Consider the following 14076-nt stretch of genomic DNA (forward strand, 5'->3'; position numbering starts at 1 on the left):
CCACAATTTCCAAGTTCAACAATAATTTTCCACTTAGCAGCCCTTTTTCAACAATTTCTACAATTCAACCTAAATCACATCAATACTCATCAATTCTCATCAACATTAATAATCATCATCTTATTCATTATACATCAATTTTATTCACATACTCATCAACATTTGTCATCAATCTATAACATAATTCAAACTCATTCAATCTCCATTTCAACATCCTCATATCACACATATTTACAATTATCAAAAACAATTCAATCATTCATATAAATTCAACCTATCTTATGGAAACTAGCCTAAGTATCACGTAACATTACATAACTAAAGGAAACCAAAACCATACCTTGGCCGATTTTCTCCCAAGCATAAAACACCAAAACCTCTTCCACAAGCTTTCCAATCTTCCAAGCACTCCAATCAACATACATTCTCAATCTAATACCATACAAGTTCCAAAATTAACACTAAGGCTCTTAATAATCAACTAAATACAAGAGTTTAGTAATACTTTATCTTTTCCAATAAATCCTGGGGTGAAATCCACTTATCACCCAAGCTAGACCTAAATAAAAAAATCACAAAGAATCTCAATAACCAAAAATCATTTTTGTGTTTGACATAGGACAAAGAAATGGAGCTAGAAATTCAAGTTTCTTAATAACTTTGTTTGGATGAAAAGGAAGAGCTCGAAGAGAGCTTCGCGTGGCCGTAAATGACACATCAATTGGAACTCCGGAATGCAATTTATGATCGGTTTAGCATTGAAGTGAATAGTAAAACCCTCACCCCTCTTCTTTTCTTCTCACTAGTGAGATCTCTCTCTCATTTGGATGAATAAAAAGCTGAATGGCTCAATAATGATGTATATATATGATGGACTTGGTCCAACTTGGGCCTGGTCCAATCGATTTGCATTTTTGGTTTGTTTGACCTAACTTCGGGCCAATCTATTCTAAATATTTTTCTAGGTATTTCAGCAATTTTATTTTCTCATATGCAGTACTGGACGGACTTAAGCTGGTACTGCCGGCTAAATTATCAGTATACGTTTTTACACAATTTTTTCGTAAAAAATTTCATTTTCCCACTCGAAAAAATTTGTTGAATCTAAATCTCACCTTTAAATTTTAAAATTAATATTTCTAAATTTTTAACCTATTTTATACAATTAAATTATTATTTTATTCTAATTAAATGACTAATAAATTTCTAGTTCTTATAATAGACTTATAGCTAAAATATGTCAGAGGATAGTATAACACCTTACCATACAAAGCCTTACGCTATAGTTGTAAATCAGAGGTGGTTAGACATTGCGACACTTAAAAGAAGAAGATACATACATAATATTTAAAGAATAATAATATAACTAAGAGTCTATGAAGGAAAGATAAACAAATTGAGCGCAAACATTCACACACGAAATGATAACGTAGGAAACGTCATATAACTTATATACATAAGTTCGGAATAAGATACATAATAATTACCTCGTAGGGAAAGTGCCTTGTACATCTCGCAGGGAGAGTGCTCTATACACCTCGCAAGAAGTGCAGGATTCTCCCATCTCCTTCCTTCCCCTCACATAAAGCAGAATAAGCTTGAAGCATTCTTTTCAAAGAGAAATAGAAACCCTAGCCTCTACCACTACCACAAGCTGCAAGAAGTGAGCCACTACGTCGTAGTCAGGGGCTTCTCTCCATCAGTCTGTCGGCATTCTCCAAAAAAAAAAGCCCTTGTTTGTTCTCACAGTCTAACTAGTTGTAGGCGCGTAGATTCTTCCTTGAGCTCAGCTACCGTCATCTCCGTCTTCCTCATCTCCTCCTCGTGACCTCATGAGATATTCACTCCCAAACCCAGAAATCCCTAAGCCTCCATCTCTTCTCTCTTCTTCAAGCTGTGTCACCGCTTCTGTCCTAGTGCCGCCATTCCATCCCGCCTTCGAATCTACTCCAGTCGCCATCCCCGCTGCTTCACCACCGTCGTAACTCATCTTTGTCGTTGCAACTCGTCGAATCATCTCAAATGTGTCGCATCTGTTCCACTTTTGTCGCATCACCTCTGTTCTATCGGGCTCCAACCGTCGTCTGTTCTAGTTTCGTCGCCTGTGGTGCACGAATTATGAACTTGCACAACTTAATTGGCAAGTGCATCGGGTCATCCAAGTAATACCTCAGGTGAGTAAGGGTCAATCCCATGAAAATTTTTGGACTGAGCAACAATGGTTATCCAATTGGCTTAGTTAGGTAAGTTAGTGTAAAAGGTTTGGTGTAAAAATAGTGAGAGAAAACAGTTAAGGTTTTGGAGGTGTTTACTTTTTTGGATTAAAAGTTCTTACCAACTATTTTAACAATGCATGATTCATTCCATGGCAAACTGTAAATGACTAAACCCTAATCTCTTAGTGATTCAACCTCCTCTAACCTTCATTAACCGCTACCGTTGTGGTCAGTTAATTCCGATTAGAGGGTTAAGTGCAAAACTAGTCTATAGCCACAAAAACCCTAATTACCCAAGCTAATAGGATTATATGTCACATATCCAATTAGTTTATGTAATTATCAATTTAAGAGGAATTAAAATAAATAATAGTCTTAATCCATAGAAATAAACAGAGCTCCTAAATTAACCAAGGAGGTTAAGTTGCTCATGATTTACAGAGAAAACTAGGGTTCTTCCAAAAGTGTGTAGAAACCAAAAAGGTTTCAACTCTTCTAAAGGGAGAATCTTTTCCCTTTTAGATGGCCTTGCTGGCGCTAATGCCAGCTTGGCGTTTAGCGCCCAGAGGGGTGCTGCCAACTTCTCCTTTTTAGCTCAAAACTCTGCCGAATTGCTCTGAATTTTACCTGAAATCATAAAAATACTAAAACAAATCAAAGTAGCATCCAAAGAGGATTTTTGCACTAAAATATCATGAAATTAAATAAATTATAACTAAAAATAACTAAAAAATAAAGGGAAAAAGGGTACAAGATGCTCACACATCACAACACTAAACTTAAACTATTGCTTGTCCTCAAGCAACCAAAATAATATAGGAGTGAGAAGAGAAAATTCCCAAGACTTGAGTTGTCATTTAAGCTCAGGTCTAGTTACTGAATAGGGCTAATGACACTCTAACTCTGAACAGCTTCGGCATCTCACTATTCCCTTCTTTAGGCTCTATTTGATTCTTGAACACAGCTTTCTCTTTCTTTTCTTTGATGCTTTGCACCTTGTGCCTAGCCGTGACTCTAAGTATTTTGTCTTCAAGCTTAACTTGAAACAACAACACCACAAGCACTTAACTGGAAAACTCCTTGAGTTCTAATTTTTCTTTTTATTTCTCCTAGACAGTAGTGCTCAGAGCCTTAGGCATACTCCGTAATAGCAATTGGTCACGATTTTAAGTGTTCCGTCTCAAGGGTTACTTGACACTTTCACACCACAAGCTTATGGTTAGGTAAAACCACTCTTTTGAGCTTTAGATCAGTTTTGACCCTCCTAACCATTGATGCTCAAAGCCTTGGACCTTTCTTTATTTTTCTTTTTTATTTCTTTTTCCTTTTTGTTTTGCTTCAATAATCAATTTCTTACTTATATCAGAGAATTTATAATACTTTTCTAAGTTTCTGTTTCTCAAGAACCAATATTCTCAACTCCAATATCAAATATGCATAGTTAATATATTCATTCAAAAATAGAGATAGTGCCACCACATCAAAGTAACTAGAAAACTCATTATATAACTCCGATCTCATGCATTTTACTACTTCTTTTTCTTTTGATATTTCTTTAAGCTTAGTGAGCAATACATGAGACATCTTTTTTAAAATAAACATAAAACACTAAAATAAATAACTTAAACAAGAAAGCCATAAAATTCTACTAGTGATCATGCAAACTTAGAATAGAAAACAGAAAATAGAATAAAATACTAAAAAATAGAAAATAAGATAAGGGGAAGGAGAATGCATGAAACTCAACCACCTCAGTCATGTTGAGTGATCTTGTTGCTCGATCCTCAGCTGATCAACAGATGATGACAACTCCCCTATGGATGTAGTCAACTGATCCCCAAAGTCACGGAGAGGGAAGTAATATCCCTAAGGTATCTCAGGTTACTTCTCCTGCTACTGAGAAGGAGGAGGAACTGGTTCCTACTATGGTCCATGCCCGAGCTCCTTTGTGTGAACGTGCTCCATACCCCTTCTAGTGATCAATCTATTAATGTCGATCGGGGTATCTCCATCAATGTGAGCTCCAGCTGCTGCACAAAGGCGGTAGACGAAGTGAGGGAAAGACAATCTCGCAGAGGTGGAGGACTTGTCAGCTATGTTGTAGAACTCCTGAGGGATCACCTCATGTACCTCCACTTCACTTTCGAGCATGATACAGTGAGTCATCACTGCCCGCTCAACTGTAACCTTGGAAAGGTTAATCGTAGGGATGATGGAGCATTAGATGTACTCCAACCGTCCTCGAGCAACTAGCTTGAGGTTATGCCTACCCAGCTGGTATGGCTGACCTTCAGGGCCCTTCCTTCATTGAGCTCTAGGAAGGCAAATGTCAGTAAGAATTTGATCCAACCTCTGGTCAGTGTTGTCCCTCTGAGTGTAGGAATGAGGGTCCTCTCGTAATTGTGGTAACTGCAGCGCAACCCTCACACTCTTGGGGCAGAAATCCATGATATGCCCTCTGACCGCAGTATGCCAATTCTTTGGATCTGGGTTCACACCTCTCGCATGCTTGTAGGTCACCCAAGCATTGGCATAGAACTCTCGGACCATCAATGCTCCATTAAGAACCACAACTAATTAATCATCTAATTAAGTAATTAATATTGCCTAAATTAGGTTTCGAAAATTTAGAGTGAGAATTTGAGAATTTAAATATGATTTTTGGACTCAGTAGGTTTTTCTGAGTTAGAAAATGTATTTTTTGCGAAAAACCATGTTAAACCGCAAACCGGCAGCCGAACCGGTCGAACTGGTTCAACTCTGCCCGGTACTGCGCGAGAAAAAGTTAAAACAGTAAAAAACCTTAGAAAAATATTTAAAGTCGAAAACCGGGCGTTAGTTTTAAAGGTTTGGCCCAAAGTTGGGCCAAACGGGCTAAAAACGCTAACGGTTCATTAATGAACCCACCAGCCATTAAACATACATACACCAGCTGAGAAGAGAAGGAGAAGAAATGCCTCCCACCCCCCCCCCAAATTAGCACTATTCATCTTCAACTTCACAAGCTCATATCTTGAGCTACGGAGCTCCGATCACCGTACCGTTTGCGACCACGCGTTCCTTGCGAAGAGCTCTACAAAACCCACTCAAGAAACTGGTAAGGAAATCATGAATCCCTCTCAGTTATTCCCTCCAAAATTTTGAATCCTAAGGTTTGTGATTAAGTGAGATTTTGTGATTTTGGGTGTTTAGGTGCACTCTAGCCTTTGGTTACCTTTGGATTTGTGATAAACCCCATTTTTAGGGTTTATCTTATGCTTAATTTAGTAGATTTTATCCATTATTCTCACATTTATGCATATAATTCGTATGTTTTACATTTTCCTTCCTAATTTTATGTTATGAATGAAAACATGCTTCTTTGGCCTTAAACTTGCTAATTTTGATTCCCTCTTATTACCATTCAATGTCGTGATATATTTGCTGAGTGTTTTCAGGGTTTATAGGTCAGGAATGACTTAGAGGATGGAAAGGAAGCATGCAAAAGTGGAAGGAATGCAAGAAAATGGTGTTTTGAGAAGCTGACAGCGACACGTACGCGTGGGCGACGCGTACGCGTGACTGGCGTAGAAGACGAGCGACGCGTACGCGTCACCCACGCGTACGCGTGACCAGGATTTTTGCCAAACGACGTGTACGCGTGGATGATGCGTACACGTGACAAAGCGTCACGTGCTGCATTACACAAAAGACGCTGGGGGCAATTTCTAGGCTCCTTTTGGCCCAGTTCCAAGCCCGAAAATACCAAATAGAGGCTGCAGAGTGGGGAAATCATGGACACAACTTTCATTCACATAATTTTTGGTTTAGATGTAGTTTTCTAGAGAGAGAGGCTTTCTCCTCTCTCTAGGTTTTAGGTTTCTTAGTTTTAATCCTTTTCAATTTATGAATTCAATCTTATTTCAATTTAGTTTCTCTTCTACTTCTGATTGTTCTAGCTTTCTAGTTTATTTATTTCCCTTGTTGATTACTTTATGTTGCTATTTTAGTTTATGAATTCTCATGTTAGATTTAGTTTTTATTTAATGCAATTTGAGGTATTTCATATTTATGATTGCTTTCTTCAATTTATATTATTGATGCTTCCAATTGGTTGTTTGGATTTTATTATCTCTTATTGCTTTTCTATACTTTTATTTTGTGCCTTCCAAGTGTTTGATAAAATGCTTGGGAGGGTTTTAAGTTAGATTTTCCCATTCTTAACTTGGATTGATTAATTGGAGACTCTTGAATTATCAAAGGTCTTTTATTGATTGGTATTTGAGACTTACTAGTTGATTTGAATTCCACTAACTCTAGTCTTTTCTTGAGAGTTGACTAGGACTTGAGGAATCAAATTGATTTATCCACTTGACTTTCCTTCATAGTTAGAGGTTAACTAAGTGGGAGCAATAGACAATTACTACCATAATTGATGATGATAATGAGGATAGGAATTCCAATTCTCAATACTTGTTAAGACTTTTCATAATTATTATTTTATTTCCTTCTTATTTAAATTCCTTGTTCAACATTTAAAAAACCCAAAAAGATACTTTTCTATAACCAATAATAGATACACCTCGGTTTGAATACTTCGGTTATTATTTTTATTGGGGTTTGTTACTTGTGACAAACAATTTTTTGCATGAAAGGATTATTTGTTGGTTTAGAAACTATACTTGCAACGAGAATTCATTGAGAAATTCTAAACCGTCAAAAATCCGTTCATCAGTTTGGCTTCTAAAACTTTTGGGTAAGGTGAGTTACTCTTGAACCCTTGTGAAATTATGATTATGTTGAACCCTAGGTTGATTAGTTATGATTTATGTGTATTATAGCTTGAGGTTGTGATTATTGGCAATTATTGGAGCTTGTTGGTGCTTGTGGAATTATATTGGTGGCTTGCATGTGGTTGGAAGCTTAGCTTGCACTCAATTTTGGGTTTTTGGCATATTGGGAATCGGCCAAGGTATGTGATGAGTCCATATTTTCTTATGTATTTTGGCTTGATTTGAATGGATTCTAGCACATGAACACACACTTAAGCACCAAAATAGCATACTTTTGTGTTTGATCCCTGATTTGATCTTAAATGTGAAAACATGCGTTTTAATGCTTACATTAGTGATTTTTAATTCTGCTTTTATGTCATTCAATGCCGTGATGTGGTTTGTGAGTGATTTCAGGCCTTGGAGGCAAGAATGGATAGCCAAAAGTGGAAGAAAGTATGTACAAGGGAGAAAACATGAAGAAAACAAGGAAAAGCACACACAGCGAAGTATGCGTGCGCACATCCTTGCGTGCGCGCGCACAAGCGAGAATTTCCATATGTGCGTACGCACGCACCTGTGCGTACGCACAGGTCAATTTTCAGCCGCGTGTGCGGATGCACACGTCTGTGCATCCGCACAGGTCCCTACAGGTGTTGCGCGAATTTGGAGGCCCTTGGATCATTTTTGGAGGGTTGAAATGTTGTTTTGGAGTGCTATATAAGGGGAGAATCAACACATATCAACACCTATCAACACATTAGCTTACATTAGGTTTTAGTTTAAGTTTTTCTTAGTATTAGGAAGCTTTCTTAGGAGTAGGAGTAGTGTAGAGTAGAAAGCTCTCTTAGGGTTTATAAATTTCCATTGTAGCATTTTATAGCAAGCTTTGATTTTTGAATTTACTTCTTCAATTGTAAGTATTCTCAATTTCCTCTTTAATTAAAGCACTTTTACTTTCATTTCCTTTGGTTCAAGTTACTTTGTTCATATTGCAATTTTGTGTTACTTGAAGTTTTGATTAATGAATTTTACATTTCATGCTTCCTTTATATTTGATTGCTTGTTTATGTTTCGTTTTGTTGATAGTTGGTTATAGTTTTCCATTTTGCTTTGCAATTTTCCATGCTTTACTTTCATGCACACAAGGTGTTTGTGAAAATGCCAACTCTAGATCTTGAGTAGATTCTCCCACCTTGGCTTGTGGTTTGAGTCCCTAGGATACTAGAGTCATAATGTCCGACATTTAGTGGTAATTCTTGGGTAGTTAGTTGACTCTTGTCTCCATTGACGCTAGCCTTTTATCAACTAGTTTGGTAAGTTGGTTAGGATTTATGGATTAAGGTCAATTATGCTTGCTTGACTTACTCCTCGATGGTTGGGGTTGACAAGGTGAGATTGACTCATCATAATTACCATAGTTGTGGTTATGGCGATGATAGTTCTCCTTGGATACTCATTCCCAAGTCAAGGCTCTTTATTTCATTTATAGCATTTCCACTAGCTTGACCTTGTTTCCTTTTACTTGCATTAATTCCAAATTTTGATCATTGCTTAGTTCTTTTATTGCTTAGTTCTTTTAATCTTTAGTTCTTTGATTGCACAAAATCCCCATCTTGTCACCTTAACAACCGAAAGCGTAACATTTCATTTGCATTCCTAGGGAGAACGACCCGAGGTTGAATTACTCTTGATCTCGGTTTACACTTGGTATTAAATTTATTATTTGATCTTGAGAATTCATTGTTGGTTTCGACTATGCTACCAACGAATTGATGCTTGTGTTTTGATTGATTCCAAACTATGCAAGAATTCTCATCGTCAAATTTGGCGCCGTTGCCGGGGATGCAAACGGTGTTATACCTTTTGGTTGTTGTAAATATGTTAATAGTGTAAATAGCTCTTTTTGGTTATTTTTTTGTTTTTCCTAGTAGGTTTTTGTTTATATTTGCTATGACTTTTTCACACCATCACCATAATGCACCCCCAATGGAACCCAAACACTTACCTTTATAGTCACCAATCTTACACAACATCACCTCACTACATACAGAACCCTTACCCTCATGAGTTTGATTGTCAATCTTTATCACCTCAATCTTCATCTTCATATATGGATCATGCCACACAAGAAGTACTTTTCATGCTCATTCAAGAACAACAAGAGTTCCGAAAGATGCAAGAGCAAGTTATGTCTACCTTAGAAAAAGCTTTGGATCATTTAGCTTCATTGCATTCATGCCACAAGCAAGAAATTCTAGTGGATGAATGTGTGAGACCAAGTGAAAAGTGTGGAGTGAAAGAAGAATTGCAAAATCAAGAAGAAGATGTCAAGTCACAACATGAAGTGCAAAAGGAGATAAATGAAGAGTGGGTAGGAATTGATCAAGAGAATTCCATCATTCAAGATTTTTTGTCCAACTTGGGTAATTCCTTCTATGACCTTCATGAATCTCCATTGTTAAAATTGGAAGGAGATGTTGAGGTGGACTTCACACAACCTCCAATTTTTGACTTGAGTGATCATGAAGAAGAGTCAAAAGAGGTTAAGGAAGATTCTATTCGCCAAGAAGTGACGATAGTTGTGCAAGAACGAATTGAGTGGGTGAAGAATTCTCCAACAAGATTTCTAGGCCCACATCAATATGCCATTTTAGAGACGGATGGAAAACTTCGAATCTTTCTTGGAGTAGTGGATGGCGAAGAGAAGAATGTTGATTGGCCAAGAAATAGTAAGTTCATCCAGGGAGCCAATCCAACCTTTGGAGCTCAACTACGGTGCAAGAGTCAATTTAGTGGATTCCAGGGAGTGCACAAGCATATCAATGGTGATAGAGGAACTCAAGTATGGGATCCTGGCATTAACTTCAAGGATCAATACTTAAGGGTCCTAGTTTCTAGCTTGAAGTCTCTTAAGAGTTTGATGCAATTCATTTGGGACCCTGGAGGTCAAATCAATAGCAAACTTGGTTGGAGATTCATGGAGGAGTGGAAGCATAAGCCGCCCTAACAAGGATCTCCTCACCAAGTCTAACTTAGGACTATAAACCAAAGTGCTAGGTGGGAGACACCCCACCATGGTAATATCCTTCTAACTCTCTCTCTTTTAGCTCTTATTTCATGAATAAATCGGTTATTTTGCTTGGTTGGTTAGGTTTATTTTGATGTTTGTTAAGTAATTTTAGTGAAATAATGTGTTTTTGGGAGTTTTGAGATGTTTTGGGACTTGAAAACCTATTTTGGATGTCAAGTTTGATGCCTTAGAGGCAAAATTTTTGTTGCAGGAACAGAGACCTGTGCGTACGCACAGCCTTGTGCGTCCGCACAGTCCCCTTGTCTTTCAGTTCCTGTGCGTGCGCACAGCTACGTGCGCACGCACACCCTTAAAAATTCATTCTGTTTGCAGCACGCGCACGACTTGTGCGTGTGCATAACACCTTCTTTTTCCTTTCTATGCGACCGCACACCATGCGTGCGGCCGCACACGCAAAAAAAAATCTTATGCGAGCGCATCGCTCTGTGCTCCCGCACAACTTGTAGCGAACCCTCTGGTCGCAGCGTACGCACAAGCTGTGTGTATGCACCCAACCCTTTTCCCTCTCTTGAGCGTCCACACACCTGCTTGTGCAGCCACACAGGACGCGTTTCACCATCTATCCGCAGCATCTGCATGACCTTGTGCGCACGCACACTCCCTTCTTTCTCCTTGTGTGCGTCCGCACACGACCTTGTGCGTCCGCACAGGTCACTTTTCGAACATTAATTCGAAAAGAAAAGGGACTTGCGCTTCAGTTTCCTTCCAACACCCCAACTCTCTCTGTTTCTCTTCTTTTCTGAACACCACCACCCAGCCCTTTTCTCCCTCCACCCCACGACCAAACACGGCTGGCGACCACCACGCCCTCGCCGTCACTCTATCTCTCTCTTTCTTTCTTTTTCTTCTTCTCTCTCTCTTCTACATTTCTTTTTCTCTCTTTCTTGTCACTGTACCGCGCTGCCTTGTCTCCGCACCAGCCCTAGGCTGCGCCCCTTCAGTCCGGCGACCAGCCACCAGCAGCAGCGAGCGTCTGTACCGCCGCGATAGACACCACCCCTCTCTTCCCATTTCTCCCTCCCTCTCCTTCAACATTACAGGTTCAAGCCCTGTTTCCCTTCCCTGATTCATTTCTTTTTTGCCTCATTTTACTGCTTCTTTTTAGTTCTGATTTTAATTCTGTTCTAGTCACTAGGTGGTTTTAGGTTAGACAACTTTTGGTTTCGGATTGAATATCTGTGATGTTGGCTGATTATTGTCGAATTTTCTGAGTTACTGCATGATAAACCATGATTTTATGGTTTATATCGTGTTTAATTGAGTGGTTTCATCAAGTCTTCACCCACTTATTCATACTAATTGCATGATTTTATAATCCCTTCCTAATATTATTTTATGATTGAAAACTTGCTTCCTAGAGATCTTTAATTAGTATATTTTGATTCTCCTTTATACCATTCGATGCCGTGATCCGTGTGTTAAGTGTTTCAGGCTTTATAGGGCAGGAATGGCTTAGAAAATGGAGAGGAAGCTTGCAAAAATGGAAGGAACACAAGAAACTGAGGAGATGACCAGCGAACACCGATGCGCGCGCATGGCTCATGCGAACGCGCGGAATGGAGAAAATTGTAGCGACACGTGCACGTGCCTGACGCGTACGCGTGGACGACGCATACGCGTGACAAGGAAAATCGCTGAATGACGCACACGCATGGACGACGCGTACGCGTGACCTACGCGATGTACAGAATTAACAGAAAATGTTGGGGGCGATTTCGGGCCGCATTTTGACCCTGTTTTCGGCCCAGAAACACAGAATAAAGCCAGGGAACATGCAGAGACTAGAAAGACAACTTTACACACACAGAGATACATTCACATAATCTTATTAGGATAGTTTTAGGTTTTTAGATATGAATTTAGAGAGGATTACTCTCCCTCTAGGTTCTTTACATTCATAGTTTATTGCTTTTGCTTTTGGATATTGAAGAGTCATTACCTCCGTTGAAGATACTATTCGAGTTTGTTTCCTTACTTGCTCTTTTATTTATTCCATATTCTTAATTCTTGTTTAAAGTGGTAATTTGATTATTTTCATGGATTGTTAGTGAAAAGGATTACTTTATCTTTAATGAATTTTCAAAGCTTTATTTTATTCAATTTATTATGTCTTCTTTTTATATTTCTACGAGCATTATATTCATGTCAATAGAGTAGACTCCATACTTGATATAGGGGTTAATTAAAAGGAGACACTTGAGTTGGAAGGCTTAAGTGATGGTTAAATTGGAAGTTGTTGGCTAGTTCTATATTTACTAATGCTAGACCTTCCCAAGGGAGAGGACTAGGATTTGCGAATAAGAGTTAGCTCAATCACTTGACTTTCCTTTATTTAGTAAGGGTTAACTAAGTGAAAACAACAATCTTTTTAATACTACACTTAAGAGACCCCAACAAGGATAGAACTTCCAATTAATCATTCCCCCAGTCAAAGCTTTTTATCTAGAATATTAATAATCATTCTTAGTTTTTACTGCTTTAATTTACAATTATTTAATTACTCGTTATCCAAACTTAAACTTTCTTGGAAATTCCTAATTAATAAAATAGCATCCTTTCTCGCAACTCGTTGGGAGACGACCTGGGACTCATACTCCCAGTATTTTTATTCTGAATTTTTGTGACACTCTTCTAAATTGGTGAGGCGGATTTTAGCTGGTTAAGAGCTATACTCGCAACGCTGTTCTATTATATTATAATCTCTTAATTGGCCTAACTTCTGCCACGCACCAGTTTTTGGCGCCGTTGCCGGGGAGTTGCAATTGTGTGCTAAATTATTAATTAGTGTACATATTTTAATTTTAATTGCATTTTTTATTTTTATTTTTATTTTTATTTTATTTTATTACCATGAGCTATACGTTTCTCTCATTGAATGACGCATTCGCTGCCTAATCCGAGCTTAGCTGCATTTGATCCTGAAATTGAAAGAACTATTTCACGTATTAGGCGAGCTCGACGCAGGTTAGCCTCTGAGGATGGTGAAGTGATTGTTCTCGATTCACCAGTCTCATCTGAGGGCGAATCTGAACCGCTATCTGAGAGCAAAACAAGCTCCTTTGCTACTGATTCAGTTGATTCACATGCAGATAGCATGGCAGCACCTAGGAGGATTACTTTCCAGGAAGCTGGAGCCCCAGATTTTACACTGCAGCCGTATCAAGTGCATCATCCAACTCTGGCTGCAGATTTTGAGCTGAAGACTGCATTAATCAACTTGATGCCCAAGTTTCATGGCTTACCTACTTAGGAGCCTATCAAGCACCTAAGGGATTTTCAGACAGCCTGTTCTACTGTCAGGCGTCACGGTGCGAATGAAACTTCTATTCTGTTAACAGCCTTCCCGTTTTCTCTTGAGGGAAAGGCAAGGGAGTGGTACTACTCCCAACCTGAAGCGACTGTTACCAACTAGGATACGCTCAGAAGAGAATTTTTGGAAAAATACTTTCCGGCTGAAGTTACAGACAGACTAAGAAAAGAGATCTCTTGCATTGTTCAAGGTGAATTAGAAACTCTCTATGAGTATTGGGAGTGCTTTAAGAACCTTCTAGATGCATGCCCCCATCACATGATTGACAGGCTAGTGTTAAATAGCTATTTAACTCAAGGCATGAAGCCTCGGGATAAAACTACACTAGATGGTGCTAGTAATGGTTCTCTGAAAAAGTACAAGACCGCAGATGAAGCATGGCAACTGATCAGCGACTTAGCTGAGTCTACTAGGAATCACAGGCACAGGAGTAACCACTCAAAAGCTGTTGCAGAAGTTTCCTCTAGCACTGAGACTTCTGCTCTTACACAGAGTATATGTAAAATGACCAACTTACTGAAGCAAATGCAGTTGAACCAACAACAACAAGCTCAGCCTTCTCCACCACAACAAAGCCAACAGTTAGTTCTACAAAGGGTATACGGAATATGTACTGACTATAGTCATTATACTGATGAATGTCCACAGCTCCAACAAGAAGATAACACTGTGGCAGCTACTCATAACTTCTATGACCGCCCGAAT

General features: G+C 38.8%; 1 non-coding gene across 1 annotated transcript; it reads right to left on the reverse strand.

The window, feature by feature from the left end:
- Window positions 1-13527: 13527 nt before the first annotated feature.
- On the reverse strand, window positions 13528-13635 carry LOC148548515 (small nucleolar RNA R71). The gene has a single exon (XR_015897017.1). It is a non-coding gene; the product is annotated as a small nucleolar RNA R71 (small nucleolar RNA).
- Window positions 13636-14076: the final 441 nt, after the last annotated feature.

The sequence above is a fragment of the Arachis ipaensis genome, chromosome B8 (assembly GCF_059453495.1).
Source record: "Arachis ipaensis isolate K30076 ecotype BB chromosome B8, ASM5945349v1, whole genome shotgun sequence".
NCBI lineage: Eukaryota > Viridiplantae > Streptophyta > Magnoliopsida > Fabales > Fabaceae > Arachis > Arachis ipaensis.